The sequence below is a fragment of the Coregonus lavaretus genome (assembly GCF_964263955.1).
Source record: "Coregonus lavaretus genome assembly, chromosome: 20".
In the NCBI taxonomy this organism is placed as follows: domain Eukaryota; kingdom Metazoa; phylum Chordata; class Actinopteri; order Salmoniformes; family Salmonidae; genus Coregonus; species Coregonus lavaretus.
In genome coordinates, this window is record NC_140007.1 from 16,302,938 (window position 1) to 16,317,681 (window position 14,744).

Genomic DNA, 14,744 nt, shown 5'->3' on the forward strand with positions numbered 1-14,744 from the left:
CTGTGTCAGCAGCTAACAACATTGCTCTCCTCGCGGCCTCCCTATCCCGTCTAACAACGGGAAGGTCTGAGTTGACCAGCGAGGAGGTTGAAGAGGCGTCCAGGATTTATGGCGCTATTCTTCACCTGACACAGGCGTCAGCGATATGCGCAGGCCGGTCCATGGCCACTTCGGTGGTAATGGAACGTCACCTCTGGCTGTCTATGACGGCCATGATGGAGACGGACAGAGCCTCGCTGCTGAACGCTCCCCTCTCTAGCGAGGGCCTCTTTGGGGTCGCCGTTAAAGAGGCGACGGAGCGATTCGCTAAGCTTGACGAGGAGAGGAAGCACCTAGCTAAACACCTGCCGTTGGCAAGGAAGTCTAGCCAGGCACCAGCTAACCCACCACCCTCTAACGCCCCCAGTAGATCTACAGGGAGGCGACGGGCCAGGCGACAGACGCCGACCACTGACAGCAGGCGAGCGGGCTCGGCCCCCCCAGCGACGGCAGTGGTTGCGACGATTCCGCCGGCGAGGGAGGTCGTCATGAAACCGTCCTGGCAACACCAGAAGGTCAGCCAGAAAAGACGGCGCCAATGACGGGACGAGGGGGAGAGGACGGATGACGGCTCGGCGCTGGACGCAACAGAGCCCACTGTTCCCCCCCACCCTATTGTTCAGGGCATGGAGGGAAATGTTTGTTGTGTGAATAAAGAGTTGGCTCCCACTGACATTGTCACAAAAGAGCCCCTTTTCCATGACACGTTGCAAAACGTTCAGAGTACTTCACGCCCCATGATTTTCTCCCACCATCCTGAGTGTAGCTCAACCTACCGAAGGTGCGTAGTTGAACACACACAGGAGAGGAAGGAGAAAAGGGCAGCAAGGCGTAGCCTTAGCTCACTTGATAAAGATCTTACTCTACAGACTCCTAGGAGCTCTGTAGTAAAGGTCTCATATAGCAGGCAGCTGTCTCAGTCTAAGTATGACATGAAGACGCAGCCGCTAGCTGGGAATGATGCCTTGCTTCAGGCTAATGCCTCAGCCAGCGCAGTTCAGACCCGTGCGACGTTCACGGAGGGCCGAAATACTAGAGTTACAGGTGTAACCAATGTATTGGCGCCCCCGGTTAATTCAGAACGTAACAATACCCACTACTCTGAGTTCAGCTCACCACACCTAGAGTGTGCAGTTGAGCAATCTCATGAGACTAGTGAAAAAGAGGTATCGTGGCGCCACCTTGTGGTACCAGTTAGAGACCACACTTTCCAGACTCTGATGAGTACTGTAGTGGACGGCTCTCATAGCAAACAGCAGTCTCGGTCAGACAATGGCATGATGACGCAATTGCTATCCGGGGAAGGCGCTCTGTCTCAGGTTAATACCTCAGTCAGTGCAGCTCAAGCCCGTGCTACGTTCACGGAGGGCCGGAATACTGCAGTTACAGAAGTAACTAACGTATCAAGGCCTCCGATTCTCTCAGAACGTGCTGATGTTTCCTCTCCCTTTCGAGGGGGGCCCGCCTTGGGCTATTCCACCAACCCAGTGCTGGGGAATAGCGGCGGCGAGGGCCATAGAGGAATACAGGTCCTTCCTACTGGATGCACCACAGCTTCGTGCGCGCCCGCTTTCTCTGCATTGCTGGCAGTGGCAGCGAAGCTGTACCCTCTCACGCTGGCTAGAACAGACGTTGCAGAAGGGTTATGCCCTCCAATTCCATCGAACCCCACCCCCGTTCAGGGGAGTGGTGGAGACGGTGATGAAAACGGCAGACAAAGTGGCCGCTCTGATGTCAGAGATTACGGAACTTTTGGCGAAGGAGGCGGTCACAGTAGTTCCCCGGGAGCAAAGGAACAAGGGGCTATATTCGCCTTATTTCCTAGTGCCCAAAAAGACGGGGGGAGTGAGGCCGATTTTGGATTTACGCATTCTCAACGAGAGCATAACCAAACGGCCCTCCCGAATGCTGACGACAAAACGTCTACTGGAATGTGTCCAGAAAGGAGACTTTTGTACAAGCATAGACCTAAAGGACGCGTACTTCCATGTGCCGATACAATCGCGTCACAGGAAGTTTCTGCGGTTCGCCTTTCAAGGGGTGGCGTACGAGTTCACGAGGATGCCATTCGGGTACGCCCTGGCACCTCAAACGTTTTCCAAATATGTGGAGGTGGCATTGGAACCGTTGCGTCGTCAGGGGATACGGCTATTAGCCTACCTAGACGACCTGCTGGTTCTCGCCCCGTCAGCAGAGCTGGCGTTCACTCACACGACACAGACAGTGATTCATCTCACACGTCTGGGGTTCGCTGTGAATTGGAAAAAGAGCGCGACCTGGCCCAGTCATCAGATTGTCTACCTGGGGTTACAGCTAGACACTGTAATGATGAGGGCTCGAATTTCGGACCCTCGAAGGGTAGCATTGTTGCTAGCCCTGAGGAGGTGTCGTCCGAATCACACGGTGACGGCGCTGTCGATCATGTCACTTTTGGGTCTCATGTCGTCAGCCCACTCTGTGGTTCCGCTGGGACTTCTGCACATGCGCAGAATACAGCGATGGTTCGCCCAACTAAGACTAGACCCAGTGCGTCAACGTCATCGGTTGGTGGTGGTTCCTCTCTCGCTAAGAGCAGACCTGGACTATTGGAGGAATCCGAGCGTTCTCACGCACGGAGTCCCGATGGGCAAGGTGTCATCCAACATTCCAGTGTTTACAGATGCCTCTCTGACTGGATGGGGAGGGACATGTCAGACTCAAGCGATAGGAGGTGTGTGGCCTCAATCGAGTCGTCACATAAACCTCTTGGAGTTGGAAACGGTTAGACTGGTTCTGACCCACTTCGCGTCTACCCTTCGGGGTCGCGATGTGCTGGTCTGGTCAGACAACCGGACCACAGTAGCTCACATAAATCGCCAGGGAGGAGTCAGGTCTCCTGTTCTCCACCGGGCGGCAGAGGAATTGTGGCTGTGGGCTCACAAGCACCTTCGCTCGTTGAGAGCAGCACACATTCCGGGCTACTTGAACGTAGGGGCAGACCTCATGTCAAGAGGGGGTCCTCGAGTCGACGAGTGGTGTCTGCATCCGGACATTGTTCTCCAAATTTGGGAACAGTTCGGGAGAGCCGAGGTGGATCTATTCACGTCACGCGTGAACGCGCAATGTCCCCTATGGTTCTCCCTGAGGGAACAGGACGAACCACCACTGGGAAGAGACGCATTCGCGCACTACCCGTGGCCGAAAGTTCTTCTGTACGCATTCCCTCTGCTGTCTTGCATTCTCCCACTGCTAGCCAGGGTGAGATCAGGAGGGCTGTCGATAATATTGATAGTCCCCGATCGACCAGGGGCTCCGTGGTTTGCGGAGATGAGTCAGATGTTGATTGCGCCACCTTGGCCAATTACACATCGACGGGACGCGTTGACCCAGGCGGGAGGCTCGATAGGGCAGTTGCCCATAATCGGCCAACCACTGAAGGCTTGGTTCCTGAATGGGACAGGTTGAGGCGCCGTGGGTTATCTGATGCAGTGATCAGAACCATACAGGGTGCACGAGCCGGTTCCACTTTGTGAGAGATTTATTTTTATAATTGATGGGATGACTAACTTAGAAAGAATGCATTCTTGACTGGGCTAATGTAGGTTGTGACACCTGGCAAGCTGTGATTGATGTGAAGAGCTGTTTTAGGGGGTAAAATGAGGTAAGGATTTGTGTCTCCAAATGCTAGACTATATTGGTTCTTTGTGATCTGTGAATCTTCCTTGGACGTAGGAATGGTGTCTAAGGGAGCTGGCTCTTCTCACTATGACAGGTTGTTATGATGAACGTATGCCTGGAAACAGGGATGCGCTAAGAAGCGGGGGACTAGCCTGTGCGCCAACGGATAGGCTGAGTAAGTCTAAACCACGCTCAAGTCTCTACTCTAATTGGCCAGCAGAGAGGTGGGAAACTCTCTCTGTCAGAGTATTTGAGCAACAATCTGAAACAATGGATTAGTTCTCTGAAGTGCCCTGCGGGGTATTTCAAAGAGCCCGTATATATACGAAACATCATATTTACCATTGAAGGTTTTTGCATTAATTAAAATAACTAGTATATCTTAGAAGTCGTGTTGACCTCTTTTGTTCCTAATACCAGATTTGAATTGACGCAACTTTGACAACTTCTAGCATGTATAACAGCAGATGGAACGTTTTTTCACGATGGTGTGACACACAAGGTGTGGACCCCATGAACTGTCAGGTTGAGAGTGTGCTCTCTTTTCTGCAGTTTATGTTTGATAAGCAGAAAGCGCCCGCCACCATTAGAGTGTTTGCAGCAGCGATTTCAGCTGGTCATGAGGGTTTTGGCGGAACGAACGTGTTCAGCCACCCTTTGGTGAAACGTTTCTTATTGGGAACGCGGCGGCTTAGGCCAATGCCTAGAGCCACGCTGCCCCAGTGGGATTTGGCTTTGGTACTCGAAGCGCTATGTAAGTCGCCGTTCGAGCCATTGAATCAAATACCCCTCAAGATGCTGTCTATCAAGACGGCACTGTTGCTCGCTTTGACTACCGCTAAGCGTGTCAGTGATTTGTGTGCTCTGTCGACGAGACCCGACTGCCTTGCCATTAATGGCGATCTGAGCAGAGCGGTGTTACGTCCTAACCCGGCGTTTGTGCCGAAGGTTATTAGCAGTGCATATAGATCACAGACCGTGGAGTTGTGGGCTTTTTCTCCCCCTCCTCATAAGGAGAGGAGTGAGGAAAAGCTTCATTGTCTGTGCCCAGTGCGCGCTTTGGCGTGTTACGTTGAGCGCACAGCAGCGATTAGGTCATCGCCTCAGCTGTTTGTGTGTCACGGTGCAGCTGCACTAGGTAGACCACTTTCAAAACAGCGATTGTCTCATTGGCTTTGTGAAGGCATTGAGACAGCTTACGAGGCAGCGGGGCGACAATTGCCTCAGGGTATCAGAGTTCACTCCACTCGTGGAGCAGCAGCTTCTACTGCCCTTTTCAGAGGAACAGGGGTAGAGGATATTTGTAGAGCAGCGTCATGGTCGACACCGTCTCCATTTATCAGTTTCTATCTCTTAGATATGTCTTCTAACTCTTTGGCTCGATCTGTACTCAGCGTGGCTGAAGGGAGATCTTGAGCAAGAAAAGAGAGGAAAAGCAGGACTGTGGACACAGGTTTCCATCAGGTCCGCTTTGGTTAGGAAGACGTGTTTTTGATAGATATGTTTTCTAACTCTTTGGCTCGGTCTGTACTCAGCATAGCTGAAAGGAGATTTTGAGCCAAGAAGAGAGGAAAAAGCAGGACTATGGACACAGGTTTCCATCAGGTCCGCTTTGGTTAGGAAAACATGTTTTTTTGATAGATAGGCTTTCTATCTCTTTGGCTCGATTTGTACTCAGCATAGCTGAAGGGGAATCTTGAGCTAGAAAGAGAGGAAAAAGCAGGACGATGGACACAGGTCTCCATCAGGTCCGCTTTGGATAGGAAAGCATATCTTGTGGCATGACTCCTGACTGACAGGTTCAGTACAGTAGAGGCATGTATTGATTTGACAGAATGTGAGGTCATCTATCTGCTTGTTCAGTTTAGTATGACTCGTGTTTTGTTCCTGCCCACTAATCTCTGGGATTCCATTGAGTGAGTGAGGCGGTCTACCGTATACACAATGTAGAGTGACACTTGGTGTCATTCCATTAGTGGTCGGTAGTGTTTTCACAGGATATTGAGGCACATCTATCTGCTAGTACAGAGTAGTATGGCTTCTATTCTGGTGATCTGCCCACTAGTCATTGCCATTGCCATTGGACTAGGTGGGGCGGGTCTTTAACCGATGACGCGGTATATTGTGACGCCCGTATGGGTTCTTAGTTGCAGTACTGCGGGAATTGGTTGCAGCCATTGCTAGGCCTGACCTTTTCATTTTTTAATGGGAAGTGTTAGGCTCGGCAGGGAGTACATTTTGGAGCGCTACGCTCCGCCTTAAACCACTAGGAGCAGAGCTCCCCTATGGGGCGGAGCTCCACGATATAGAACGATTAGTTACCGGAGTGTAACTCCAGTTCTATGAGTGGAGCGGAGCCCCATAGGACTTAAGGCCCTGCCGACCCTCTCTAGTCTCGCTGAAGATAAATATCCTGGGAGGCTGATTGAGGGGAGGCATCCCCTCTTATAGGGACACCTGTGCTCCTATTGGCTGCAGGTGTGTGCATAATTTTGTCTCAGGCTGTTGCTGCCTTAGGGCAGAGGGTAAACCACTAGGAGCAGAGCTCCCCTATGGGGCTCCGCTCCACTCATAGAACTGGAGTTACACTCCGGTAACTAATCGTTTTAGCTAGGTATTACACACCATTAACAAAATAAACCATAAACTTACAAATAAAGCACTTTAATATGTCAAGGAACATGCTGGATTTCTGGGAAAGAATGTACACCATTTACCAGAATAGCAAGAAAACACTGCTGCGAAAACCCCATAAATTATTGAAAATGTTATCCCACTGGGCACAGACGTCAGTTCAACGTCTAGTTATGATTTACATTTGGTTGAGTTGTCAACTAACGGGAATTCAACGTGAAATCAACAACACATTTCACCATGTAATTGGATTTAGGTTAAAAGTTAGGTGAAAAATATATGAAATTCCCTTACATTGATGACTTTTTGCTAATCCAATCAGTTTTCCACGTTGATTCAACGTCATCACATTGAATTTTTTGGTTGAAATGACTTGAAAACAATGTTGATTCAACCAGTTTTTGCCCAGTGGGATCATAATACTGGTTCCGTGAATACAATAATTGGTCCTTCTATTCTCCACTATTTTACACAACCCCGGAAAAACTCATAGTTGCTGTTGCCTTGGATGTTCCTTATGGTTTCAACAGTTTTGAATAGTGTATGAAAAACTTTCTGGAAAATTACCATCTTGTGTAAGAACATTTTCTTGGAAAATTACAATCTTGCTTTAATATAATGACATAATAATGAAAGTAGACATTGACGTTTGTAGTTACGTCAAAGGTATAATTCAGATGATTATAGGCTGTGGGTGTGTGTTTGATTCATTTTGATGCTCACAGTCTTTTTCACTGTCATAGGTCATGCATTTACTATAAAAGGCTACTGACATTTGAGAAAACACATGAAAAGGCCATCCATCCACTGAGCAATCAGCGTAAGAGTTGGGGATACCATTCTTGTTAAGAACACACTGCATGAATATTGAATAATAAATACCATAGGGACCAGGATACATTTTTGCTAGGTGAGTCAGTTTCAACATAGTTGTGTAAATACCAACAGTTACTAGACCAGTCAGTATTATTATTATTATTATTTATTTTTTTCACCTTTATTTAACCAGGTAAGCCAGTTGAGAACAAGTTCCCATTTACAACTGCGACCTGGCCAAGATAAAGCAAAGCAGTGCGATAAAAACAACAACACAGAGTTACATATGGGGTAAAAAACATAAAGTCAAAAAAATACAACAGAAAATATATATACAGTGTGTGCAAATGTAGCAAGTTATGGAGGTAAGGCAATAAATAGGCTATAGTGCAAAATAATTACAATTAGTATTAACACTGGAATGCTAGATGTGCAAGAGATTATGTGCAAATAGAGATACTGGGGTGCAAAAGAGCAAAATAAATAACAATATAGGGATGAGGTAGTTGGGTGGGCTAATTTCAGATGGGCTGTGTACAGGTCCAGTGATCGGTAAGGTGCTCTGACAACTGATGCTTAAAGTTAGTGAGGGAGATAAGAGTCTCTAGCTTCAGAGATTTTTGCAATTCGTTCCAGTCATTGGCAGCAGAGAACTGGAAGGAATGGCGGCCAAAGGAGGTGTTGGCTTTGGAAATGACCAGTGAGATATACCTGCTGGAGCGCAGACTACGGGTGGGTGCTGCTATGGTGACCAATGAGCTAAGATAAGGCGGGGATTTGCCTAGCAGTGATTTATAGATGGCCTGGAGCCAGTGGGTTTGATGACGAACATGTAGTGAGGACCAGCCAACAAGAGCGTACAGGTCACAGTGGTGGGTAGTGTATGGGGCTTTGGAGACAAAACGGATGGCACTGTGATAGACTACATCCAATTTGCTGAGTAGAGTGTTGGAGGCTATTTTGTAAATGACATCGCCGAAGTCAAGGATCGGTAGGATAGTCAGTTTTACGAGGGCATGTTTGGCAGCATGAGTGAAGGAGGCTTTGTTGCGAAATAGGAAGCCGATTCTAGATTTAACTTTGGATTGGAGATTCTTAATGTGAGTCTGGAAGGAGAGTTTACAGTCTAACCAGACACCTAGGTATTTGTAGTTGTCCACATACTCTAGGTCAGACCCGTCGAGAGTGGTGATTCTAGTCGGGTGGGCGGGTGCCAGCAGCGTTCGATTGAAGAGCATGCATTTAGTTTTACTAGTGTTTAAGAGCAGTTGGAGGCTACTGAAGGAGTGTTGTATGGCATTGAAGCTCGTTTGGAGGTTTGTTAACACAGTGTCCAATGAAGGGCCAGATGTATACAAAATGGTGTCGTCTGCGTAGAGGTGGATCTGAGAGTCACCAGCAGCAAGAGCGACATCATTGATATACACAGAGAAAAGAGTCGGCCCAAGAATTGAACCCTGTGGCACCCCCATAGAGACTGCCATAGGTCCAGACAACAGGCTCTCCAATTTGACACATTGAACTCTATCTGAGAAGTAGTTGGTGAACCAGGCGAGGCAGTCATTTGAGAAACCAAGGCTATTTAGTCTGCCAATAAGAATGCGGTGGTTGACAGAGTCGAAAGCCTTGGCCAGGTCGATGAAGACGGCTGCACAGTACTGTCTATTATCGATCGCAGTTATAATATCGTTTAGGACCTTGAGCGTGGCTGAAGTGCACCCATGACCGGCTCGGAAACCGGATTGCATAGCGGAGAAGGTACGGTGGGATTCGAAATGGTCGGTGATCTGTTTGTTAACTTGGCTTTCAAATACTTTCGAAAGGCAGGGCAGGATGGATATAGGTCTGTAACAGTTTGGATATAGGTCTGTAACAGTTTGGATCTAGAGTGTCACCCCCTTTGAAGAGGGGGATGACCGCGGCAGCTTTCCAATCTCTGGAGATCTCAGACGTTACGAAAGAGAGGTTGAACAGGGTAGTAATAGGGGTTGCGACAATTTCGGCGGCTAGTTTTAGAAAGAAAGGGTCCAGATTGTCTAGCCCAGCTGATTTGTAGGGGTCCAGATTTTGCAGCTCTTTCAGAACATCAGCTGTCTGAATTTGTGTGAAGGAGAAGTGGGGGGGGGGCATGGGCAAGTTGCAGCGGAGGGTGCAGAGTTGGTGGCCGGGGTAGTGGTAGCCAGGTGGAAAGCATGGCCAGCCGTAGCAAAATGCTTGTTGAAATTCTCGATTATTGTAGATTTATCGGTGGTGATAGTGTTTCCTAGCCTCAGTGCAGTGGGCAGCTATGAGGAAGTGCTCTTATTCTCCATGGACTTTACAGTGTCCCAAAACTTTTTGGAGTTAGTGCTACAGGATGCAAATTTCTGTTTGAAAAAGTTAGCCTTTGCTTTCCTGACTGCTTGTGTATATTGGTTCCTAACTTCCCTGAAAAGTTGCATATCGCGGGGGCTATTTGATGCTAATGCAGTACGCCACAGGATGTTTTTGTGCTGGTCAAGGGCAGTCAAGTCTGAGGAGAACCAGGGGCTATATCTGTTCTTAGTTCTGTATTTTTTGAATGGGGCATGTTTATTTAAGATTGAGAGGAAATTACTTTTAAAGAACAACCAGGCATCCTCTACTGACGGAATGAGATCTACAGTGGGGAAAAAAAGTATTTAGTCAGCCACCAATTGTGCAAGTTCTCCCACTTAAAAAGATGAGAGAGGCCTGTAATTTTCATCATAGGTACAAGTCAACTATGACAGACAAATTGAGAAGAAAAAAATCCAGAAAATCACACTGTAGGATTTTTTATGAATTTATTTGCAAATTATGGTGGAAAATAAGTATTTGGTCACCTACAAACAAGCAAGATTTCTGGCTCTCACAGACCTGTAACTTCTTCTTTAAGAGGCTCCTCTGTCCTCCACTTGTTACCTGTATTAATGGCACCTGTTTGAACTTGTTATCAGTATAAAAGACACCTGTTCACAACCTCAAACAGTCACACTCCAAACTCCACTATGGCGAAGACGAAAGAGCTGTCAAAGGACACCAGAAACAAAATTGTAGACCTGCACCAGGCTGGGAAGACTGAATCTGCAATAGGTAAGCAGCTTGGTTTGAAGAAATCAACTGTGGGAGCAATTATTAGGAAATGGAAGACATACAAGACCATTGATAATCTCCCTCGATCTGGGGCTCCACGCAAGATCTCACCCCGTGGGGTCAAAATGATCACAAGAACGGTGAGCAAAAATCCCAGAACCACACAGGGGGACCTAGTGAATGACCTGCAGAGAGCTGGGACCAAAGCAACAAAGCCTACCGTCAGTAACACACTACGCCGCCAGGGACTCAAATCCTGCAGTGCAAGACGTGTCCCCCTGCTTAAGACAGTACATGTCCAGGCCCGTCTGAAGTTTGCTAGAGTGCATTTGGATGATCCAGAAGAGGATTGGGAGAATGTCATATGAAACCAAAATAGAACTTTTTGGTAAAAACTCAACTCGTCGTGTTTGGAGGACAAAGAATGCTGAGTTGCATCCAAAGAACACCATACCTACTGTGAATCATGGGGGTGGAAACATCATGCTTTGGGGCTGTTTTTCTGCAAAGGGACCAGGACGACTGATCCGTGTAAAGGAAAGAATGAATGGGGCCATGTATCATGAGATTTTGAGTGAAAACCTCCTTCCGTCAGCAAGGGCATTGAAGATGAAACGTGGCTGGGTCTTTCAGCATGACAATGATCCCAAACACACCGCCCGGGCAACGAAGGAGTGGCTTCGTATGAAGCATTTCAAGGTCCTGGAGTGGCCTAGCCAGTCTCCAGATCTCAACCCCATAGAACATCTTTGGAGGGAGTTGAAAGTCTGTGGTGCCCAGCGACAGCCCCAAAACATCACTGCTCTAGAGGAGATCTGCATGGAGGAATGGGCCAAAATACCAGCAACAGTGTGTGAAAACCTTGTGAAGACTTACAGAAAACATTTGACCTGTGTCATTGCCAACAAAGGGTATACAACAAAAGTATTGAGAAACTTTTGTTATTGACCAAATACTTATTTTCCACCATAATTTGCAAATAAATTCATAAAAAATCCTACAATGTGATTTTCTGGATTTTTTTTCCTCATTTTGTCTGTCCTAGTTGACTTGTACCTATGATGAAAATTACAGGCCTCTCTCATCTTTTTAAGTGGGAGAACTTGCACAATTGGTGGCTGACTAAATACTTTTTTTCCCCACTGTATATCCATCCAGGATACCTGGGCCAGGTCAATTAGGAAGGCCTGCACGCTAAAGTGTTTTAGGGAGCGTTTGACAGTAATGAGGGGTGGTCGTTTGACCACGGACCCGTTACGGACGCAGGCAATAAGGCAGTGATCGCTGAGATCCTGGTTGAAGACAGTGGAGGTGTATTTATAGGGTAAGTTAGTCAGGATGATATCTATGAGGGTACCCATGTTTACGGATTTAGGGTTGTACCTGGTAGGTTCGTTGATAATTTGTGTGAGATTGAGGGCATCTAGTTTGGATTGTAGGATGGCCGGGGTGTTAAGCATATCCCAATTTAGGTCACCAAGCAGTACGAACTCTGAGGATAAATGGGGGGCAATCAATGGTGTCCAGGGCACAGCTGGGGGCTGAGGGGGGTCTGTAGCAAGCGGCAACAGTGAGAGACTTATTTCTGGAAAGGTGGATTTTTAGAAGTAGAAACTCAAACTGTTTGGGCACAGACCTGGATAGTATGATAGAGCTCTGCAGGTTATCTCTACAGTAGATTGCAACTCCACCCCCTTTGGCAGTTCTATCTAGACGGAAAATGTTGTAGTTGGGGATGGAAATTTCAGAATATTTGGTGGCCTTCCTAAGCCAGGATTCAGACACTGCTAGAACATCAGGGTTGGCGGAGTGTGCTAACGCAGTGAATAACTCAAACTTAGGAAGTAGACTTCTGATATTTACATGCAAGAAACCAATACTTTTGCGATTACAGAAGTCAGCAAATGATAGCGCCTGTGGAGTAGGAGTGATACTGTGGGCTGCAGGGCATGGGTTAGCCTCTACATCACCGGAAGAACAGAGGAGGACTAGAATAAGGATACGGCTAAAGGCTTTAAGAACTGGTCTTCTAGTGCGTTGGGTACATAGAATAAAGGGGGCAGATTTCCGGGCGTTGTAGAAAAGATTCAGGGCATTATGTACAGACAAGGATATGGAAGGATATGAGTAAAGTGGAGGTAAACCTAAGTGTTGGGTAACAATGAAAGAGATAGCATCACTGGAGGCACCAATTGAGTCGGTCTCCGCGTGTATGGGGGGTGGGACAAAGGAGCTATCTAAGGCAGGTTTAGCTGGGCTGGGGGATCTACAGTGAAATAGTACAATTAGAAATAACTGAAACAACAATAAGCTAACCATATTGACAAGGGAGAGAGGCATAAAGCAATCACAGGTGTAATTTGAGAGAGCTAAGACAACAGCTGGTAATGACGACACAGTTTGGGCTGAGGCTAAACATAAACAGGATGCAGTACCGTAAAAGGAACATCAGCGGTATAGCTGTGTTATCATAAGGTCCGGTGAACAGCAATAGGATAGTTCGGAGGTAGTTCGGGGGCTGCTAAAGCACTAGCGAGCAAGAGGCCACGGCTAGCGTGTGCTAGCGGGCCGGGGCTAGCAGATGGAATCTTCGTGGTCGACGTCGTAACGGGAAGCCTGTACATGCCAGTACAAGCCAGTACATGCCACTGGGAAAGGATTATCCCTAGATTTGGCAGGCACACATAAAGTGGATTGAAATTGATGAGAAATTTGAGTTGGAGGCTGCAGTGTATTTGTCCTACTGCTTATAGGTCTACTGTTGATTCTTAGCATTAGCAGTGGCTATTTGATGTTATTTTAACATTAGATTGAGATGTTTGGCAGTCATGCATGTGGATTGAAATTCATAGAAATGTGTGTTTGAGGCGCCAGTGCATTTGACCTACTACTTATAGGCTTGTGTTGATTTTTAGTAGCAGTGGCTAACGTAATGCATAGAGACCATGTTGATGTTAGTTATGTAGTTAAATGTGCATTTCAATGCCAGGTGGCAAAGTCCTAGATGGAGTACCTGGGGCATCATTTATAAAATGCTATTTTTTATATCAAATTTCTGCATACAATTTTGCTTTATATAATGTCTTCACCCATGAATAAAGTTGTGTTAGTCACAAATAGGGTTGCAAAGGGAGGCTATATTAATGGAAATTTAGATTTTTGGCCTTCTAGTGGCCTTTGTGGATACTTCAGATTATCACAGGTTAAGAGATTAAGATAACTTTATTGGTCAATTGCACACAAGGTTCAACCAAAATTTCACTTCCGCTTTTAACCCAACCCCTCCGAAAGACACACATACATATACAGGTTTTGGAGAGGTGCAGGGGGCTGCCACAGGGGGCTGCCACACTGGGCTCTCGGAGAGCTGTTGTTGTGGGGGGTTAACTGCCTTGCTCAAGGCCACACAGCAGGCAATGGCATCTAAGATTTGATACCAGCAACCCTCCGGTTACCAGCTCACTTCCCACCAGATTTTCCCCATTGGACCCAAAATTCAAACTGGCAAACCTCCTGTCGCTGGCTCGCCTACCTAACCTCCTGTCGCTGGCTCGCCTACCTAACCGCTAGGCTACCTGCCGCCCCAGGTGTCTGTAATTATCTCTGGCCCTCTGTGTGGCCTTATCGCATGTAAAATATTTTATATAAAATAATCACATAAGATGATTTTAAAATATAAAATGTATTGACAAAGCTGTAAAACATCATCCTAAATATAAACCATCAACTTAGTGAATACCATTGGTGTTTAATATGAGGGTTTCAGCATGAAATATACTTTTGTTTATTTTAATATGTCAATATGTCTTTGTTGTAAATGTTTTGGTGCCAAACTGGTGGCAGTGTGAAAAAAGTAAATAGTTGTAAGAGTTGGAAAGTTAATTTAAAGTAATTGTTGATTAGATCCTTTTTTCATTAATTAGACTATTTTCTCTAGAACCATATGATTAATGAAAAATAAAACACTCATACATCTTGATTAGATAACTTTATATAGTCTCCTGAGTGGCGCAGTGGTCTAAGGCACTGCATCGCAGTGCTAACTATGCCACTAGAGATCCTGGTTCGAATCCAGGCTCTGTCGGAGCCGGCCGCGACCGGGAGACTCATGGGCGGCGCACAATTGGCCCAGGGTAGGGGAGGGAATGGCCGGCAGGGATGTAGCTCAGTTGATAGAGCATGGTGTTTGCAACGCCAGGGTTGTGGGTTCGAGTCCCACGGGGGGCCAGTATAAAAAAAAAAATGTATTCACTAACTGTAAGTCGCTCTGGATAAGAGCGTCTGCTAAATGACTAAAATGTAAATGTAATTAGATATGTATTCAACCCCCTGAGTCAATGCATGTTATATAATCACCTTCGGCAGCGATTACAGCTGTGAGTCCTTTTGGGTAAGTGTCTAAGAGCTTTGAACACCTGAATTGGACAATATTTGCTCATTATTATTTAAAAACTCTTCAAACTCTGTCAAGTTGGTTGTTGATCATTGCTAACTAGGCCACTCAG